This window comes from Nyctereutes procyonoides, unplaced genomic scaffold (genome assembly GCF_905146905.1).
Source record: "Nyctereutes procyonoides isolate TBG_1078 unplaced genomic scaffold, NYPRO_anot_genome, whole genome shotgun sequence".
Lineage (NCBI taxonomy): Eukaryota > Metazoa > Chordata > Mammalia > Carnivora > Canidae > Nyctereutes > Nyctereutes procyonoides.
Genome location: NW_026575025.1, coordinates 1,188,773 through 1,195,284, shown reverse-complemented (window position 1 = coordinate 1,195,284; position 6,512 = coordinate 1,188,773).

The window sequence follows — 6,512 nt, the reverse complement described above, 5'->3', positions numbered from 1 at the left end:
CCTCCAGCTCAGAGTATATGGTTCCAGTGGGGTGGACGCTGGATCCTGACCCCTTCAGGCTGGGCCTGTGACTCCTGTCTGGCCAGTAGAGTAGGAGAGTGCGCCAGACTCCGAATGGTTTACAGACCGACACGTGTTTTGCGCCAGAGTCCTCCAGGGGATTTTTACTGGAGCTTCCCCAAGAGATATTTGTTTGTTCTCTAGAATTACAAGCTCTAAGAAGTCATGTGAATATAGCTGCCATTTGGCCTCTTGCTGCTACACTGAGTCCGTCTGAGAGGGAAACCAGGCAGAGGCCCATAGACAGAAGGGGCGAGGACAACGGGAATCCTGATGCCTTTGCTCCAATCTCTGGATTAACTACTGGCCATTTCTGTTACTTGGGCCAATAAATTCCTTTTCTTAAGCTGGTTTATTGGGTTTCTCAGTATGCAAGCCTATGTGACATTGACCCTTTCACTATTAGAAAGTCACGAGAAACCCCCCCAACCCAATCAGGTTTCATGTTTAACTCTAGTCTGTTCCCCTATTTTTTTTTTTAAGGTTTTTTATTTATTTATTTATTTACGATAGTCACAGAGAGAGAGAGAGAGAGAGAGAGAGAGAGAGGCAGAGACACAGGCAGAGGGAGAAGCAGGCTCCATGCACCGGGAGCCCGATGTGGGATTCGATCCCGGGTCTCCAGGATCGCGCCCTGAGCCAAAGGCAGGCGCCAAACCGCTGCGCCACCCAGGGATCCCTGTTCCCCTATTTTTATGCAGAAAAAAAGAGCAGGACTCAATTGGTGTGCACAGCATTCTATTAGAAATTCCTTAGACTTGCAGACCCAAGTCTGAATCCTGGCCTTGCCACTTACTAGTTTTGGGCAAGTGACATAACCCTTCTGAGCTTCACTTTTCTCAGTAAAATGGGGGTGATATTTTGCTTACATGGGGACACCTGGGTGGCTCAGTGGTTGAGTGTCTGCCTTGGGTTCAGGTCATGATCCTGGGGCCCCAGGATTGAGTCCCGCATCAGGCCTCCCGCCAGAAGCCAGCTTCTCCCTCTGCCCGTGTCTCTGCTTCTGTGTGTCTCTCATGAATAGAATCTTAAAAAATATATATATTTTATTTATGTGGGTGTTTTATGGGTGTGAGCTAATGGATATAAAGGCAGGACATGAGATGGGCCATCTATTATTAGGTGGCAGGTACATTCATGTCAGCTCAATACCTTTTATTCTGTGCAATGGTCAATAGATGCTGAATTCATTTATCTTCCCCACACTTCTTCCCAGGTCACATCTCTTAGCCACCAAGGTTTCCAGGTTTATCGAGAGGACAGGAACTCACAGGCTCGAGAAAGAGAGAGAAGATGAGGAGGTGGACAGGCATTTCAAAGTTTGCATGGAGGGGAGGTGGAATTCGGCTGCTTTAAAACGTTTGCCACTGCAGAAGTCTACACCCACTTTCTACTTATAAATATCCCTGTCTCTCAGCCTAGCTCCGCCCGCATGAAGCTTCAGTGGAAGATAACACAGAGCAGCTGCTAGTGGGTACAAATGTGCAGCGCAGAGGAGGCCGTAGGAGGAGAACTGGGACTGGCTTGGGCTCAGCGTGTAAGGATTTAAGGATGAAATGGCACGGAATCAGAAGCAACTGGGTCCCAGAGAGCATCTGATCCCTTGCTGGAAGGCTGTGCTGTGGTGTCCGCCCTGCCCCAGGGCGGGGTGGGGGTGGGGAGCCTGGGTGCCGTGGTGCTGCAGCTTTATCTAGGGCGTACCGGGCCACAGTGGCGGTAGGAAGAGGAGATAGGAGGCTGCTGCAGAGCAGAGACAGGCTCCCAGGCGCTGGTGGTTGGGGATGACAAAGTCAAGAGGTATTTCTGAGAATCCAGCTGTGACTCCTCAGAGTTAGGGGGAGGGGTGGAGAGGACGCCAGGTCATCTCTAGGGTATGTAGTCAGGGGAAACAGGGCCACCATGAGGGGTTTGGTCACCTTTGCATATACATGTACCACCACGGCAGGCCTGGGGACGGAGGGGCTGAGATCTACCTGTCCGAGAATCCTCCAGGTCCTCAGGTCCAGTCAGTCCACAAAGGCTTAGTAAGTGCCACGTGTTAGGTCCCGTTCTGGGTGCTCCTTCTGAGGCAGAAGCGCAGTGCTGGGGACAGGTCAGGACACTCGGGCCTGTGACCTCATCTGTGCGGTCTATATTCCTAAAGTACCCTTCCCCCCTTCGAATTAAATAGCAACTCTCAATTCCAAAGGTACTCCCTCAGGCACTGCTCTAACCTTAACACTCACCACAAGAGAGCTAGTATTCTCCTTTTAGGGATGAGGAGCTCGGGGCTTCAGTCAAGCAACTCGCCCAAGTTGGTGGGGCTGCTAAGTGACAGCATGGGAAATTGCTCTCAGGAGCCTCACTCTCCTTAAAAACAAAAAAACACTCAAATTATACTCTTTCATAAAGTCTTGCCTGAGCTCCCCTGAAGATGTGAGCGTGGCTTCAGCTTCTGCTGGTGCCCGCTGCTCTGTACACGCCACCAGTGAGTGCGGAGATTTGGGAGGGCCCTTCCAACCGACTAGGCTTTGCTGTTCCACACATGGTTCCACTTAATCCTCCCAACATTCCTGGCCTTTCCGTCCTTGCCATGCGGCACCCCTCCCTCACTGCCCAGCCAGCGCCTGGGACGGATTTATCACACGCCTCTGGACCCCCGCTGCCTCCAGCATAGGTCCGTGCACAGGCTGAGCCCTTGATAATCAGGGCGCTGCCTTCCCAAACTCTAAATGTGGGTCCCTGGGGGAGGGGGGACACACCGGCACTGGAACTGTGTTCCAGGGGGAGGTGAGCCGTCTGAAGTTAGGTGCGGCTGTTCTTTCAGTTTTCACCCTCCTTCGCTTTCAGCCAAAGCACATTCTCTCCAGTCTTTTGACGCCAGGAGGGCAGGGCCCCAGACTGGCTAGGAAGCAAGTAGGTACTTTCTCTCTTGTCCTTACCTAACCTCTGGCTCCTTATGCTACTCTGGAAATAAACTGCAAAACCTAATAGCTTTTCTGTGAAAATGTGGCATTACCAGAGAAGAATCCATTCTTCTGGCTGCCTGAGCAAGGAAGGAGCTGGTGCTGCTAGAAAACTCTTACCCATTGTCATATTGCAGACTTTGGGAAGGGCAAGGCTGGTTTCGTTACTTGCTCTCCCTCTCAGGAAGGTGGCGAATCTTGAAGAGCACCTCTGGGTCCTATTTCTGTTTCTCTCCCTCTTTCCCTTGCCACCCTCTGAAGAACTGTTTGTTCTCCCACATTTTGGTGTTTGCTACTGATCTGCATCTATCTGAGAACATTGTTTTTCAGGGTTGCAGTATGTCGATTCCAGAACAGTTGTGTTTTTTTTTTTAAGATTTTATTTATTCATGAGAGATGAGAGAGAGAGAGGCAGAGACACAGGCAGAGGGAGAAGCAGGCTCCATGCAGGGAGCCTGACATGGGACTCGATCCCGGGTCCCCAGGATCAGGCACTGGGCTCAAGGTGGCACTAAAACACTGAGTCACCTGGGCTGCCCCAGTTGTGGTTTTAATGCAAAATCTGCCTAACTGGTCCCCAGGACATTTGGGGTCTGGACTACAGAGGAATCGAATCCACTTACAAGACGAAGGACAAATGGGCCAGATTCTGTCTCCTAGCCATGCAATGGTGGCGAACTAGCAGCGCCTGCTGGGGAGGCTGAACACATGCATTGCTAGGGGGCCTTCTCCAGCAAACAGATAAGGAAGCTGATTCTCACACACAGAGGTGGTTGGAAGGAAAACAGTCGCAGTTGCCCTAGAAAATTAATCGCTATTACCAAAGATATTTTCCTGAAAGGGGGTATTTTTTGGTTGGTGACAGAAGAATCTTTCATTCACAAGTTTCCAAGACAAAAACTGGAATGCAAGACTCATCTGAAGACAGTAAGATGAGGGATTGGTAGAGGGAGAAAAAAATGAGAGGTTACATGTGACATCCTTAGGTAAGCCTAAAAATCTTTGCAAAGAGATAAAACACACGTCTTTGTTTATATCTAAAAGACAAAAACTTCCAAAGATATATATCACTATGGTACACTTAAGGAGGCAGTCTGGAAAAAAAAAGAAAAAAAAAAAAAAAAGGAGGCAGTCTGAATGAACCCAGTCAATATACAAGAATGTTCTAGAAGAAAAAAAAAAAAGAAAAAAAAAAAGAATGTTCTAGAAGAATCCACCAGAGGAATTGACACATCAATCACTTTCAAGAACTGCAATCCCCCAAATGTAGTGGCAAGTCCACACACATGGACTGATGGTGTTCCTAGGGATCCGCAGGATACAATAACTCAGCCTTCCATCTGCATAAACTATCAAAATGGTCAAGAAAAGCAATGGCGATCATCAACTCTCGGCTGCTTTACCTCTCTGGTTCTGCAGAGGCAGAGGCGTGGTCTTTCCTGATTTAAGACCAGTCTACTCTACTCTGGGCAGCATATTTGTTGGTTTCACTGCTTTGACTAAAATGCAGGGCCTTTTTGCGTACATGGCTGAATTACTTAGCTGGTCCCATAGCTACTTTCTTCTCAGCATTTCACAGCCTCCGTAAAGCAGAAAACATACCTTGGATTCAAAAGGCTCAGGTGTGAATCCAATTTGGAATTATTTATGTAATTCTGAATGAGTTACTAATTTTCCTTATTCCTAAATTTTTTCTTTCCTTCTGAAGTGGGGATACCTACTCTACCACAGATTCCGAGAATTAAAACTTACACAACAGGCTCAATAGTCATTACTTTCATTCCTTCCCAATGTTTTTTTTCTTCTTGCTCCCTTAACCTGCCACGGCACCTTCACCTGACCAACTGCATGGACTCCGACAGGACAGGCTACTTTTTCTAAGTCCAGCAAAGCTGCCGTTTTGGTGGGCCTGCTTTAAAGGGCTAAATAGGATTTTCACCCCGACCTCACCCCACCCTGATTTTCAGATCAGAGAGAAGTAATGCTACTGCTGTGTCAGAACTTAGCACTGAGTAACAGATGCAGTTTCCATTTTGTCAGACTAGTTTGTACTGTAATTACAAGCCTTGAAGGAGAGGAGTTTAGAAGTCGACCTCACCTGGCTGGGAGGACTGAGAGACTATATACTAGGATGGAATCTCACCGTACAGGGACAATCTCAATGCAGAGAGGGAAAAAGGAGGGTATTTTTAGAGTAGAAAACTATAGAAACCGAGGTTGTGTTTAGGTTCGGTAAGAAGCTGGAACGTGGGGCTATGTTTTTTGTTTTTTAAGCAGGCTCTACGCACAGCGTGGAGCCCATTCTGGGCCTCAAACTCATGACCCTGGGATCAAGACCTGAGCTGAAAAAAATAAATAAATTAATTAATTAAAAAAAAAAAAAGACCTGAGCTGAGATCAAGAGTCAGATCTTAACCGACTAAGCCACCCAGGTGCCCCATATAGGGCTATGTTTAAAGTTTCTTTCACCCTAAGGATGCTTTTATGCCCTGCTATTTTTATAGTCACTCCAAAAGTTGTAGGAAACCCCCAGATTCTTTTCTTCAATCAAGGCTTCAATGACCATCACACTTCCTGGGGGATTATTTCTTGGCAACTCACCTCAGCACTGCCAGGGCAAACCACCCACCCAGTTTCACAGATGCAACTTACAAGATGATCCTTATCTCAGTTCTTATTTACACAGGAATCTGTTTATTATTTTTGCAGGTGAATCTTAAGAGTCCCTGCATGTGTTTAACCCTTGAATAAATTTTAGATGTTTGACCGCTAACAGTCTATGTAATTTTATGGAGGACCACTGGTGTAAGTACCCTTACTGGATCTGTAGCTTGGAGGAAGTCAGACTCACTGGACACTACTTCCTAAAATCCTTCATGGCCCAACTTGCACAGGCAAAACCAAAGCCCTGGTGCCCTCTGGTGGCAGATGGTGCTTATAGTCCACTAAGCTTCTCAACTAGGAAAAAGCACAGAAGCCACAGGATAATAAACATGGCACATTTTCCTAGATCATCTTTACTGAAGGTTTTTTTTGGGGGGGGGGGGAAAGTGGGTAATGCAAAACATTTTTATATTAAAACAAATGCAGATAATATTGAATAAAATATAAAATTTACATTACTTTTTGAGACAAAGTAAGAGACATCAAAGACATTTCAAGGTAGGCTTCTCATGAGCTTCAGGCTGTATTCCTAAACCCTGAGGGAGAGAGGAGACCCCTGAATGCTCACTCTAATATTATGGGCGCTGCTCTTTTGATAGAGAAGTCTGAGAAGCAGCAAATTAAGTGCTTACTCATTTGGCAACATCCCAGTGGATTAAATTAGTGAAACCATATGCTTTCTCATCCTAGAGCATTTGAACCTGCTTTAAAAAGGCCTGAGTAAATAGGAGCTTTATGCTTGAGTTGAAATTATTTCCCTCTAAAATGGTATTTTTTTCTCCTATGAATGCTAACATGCCTAACTGAGAGTATGACATGCGAGGTGGTCAATATCCTAAGTGC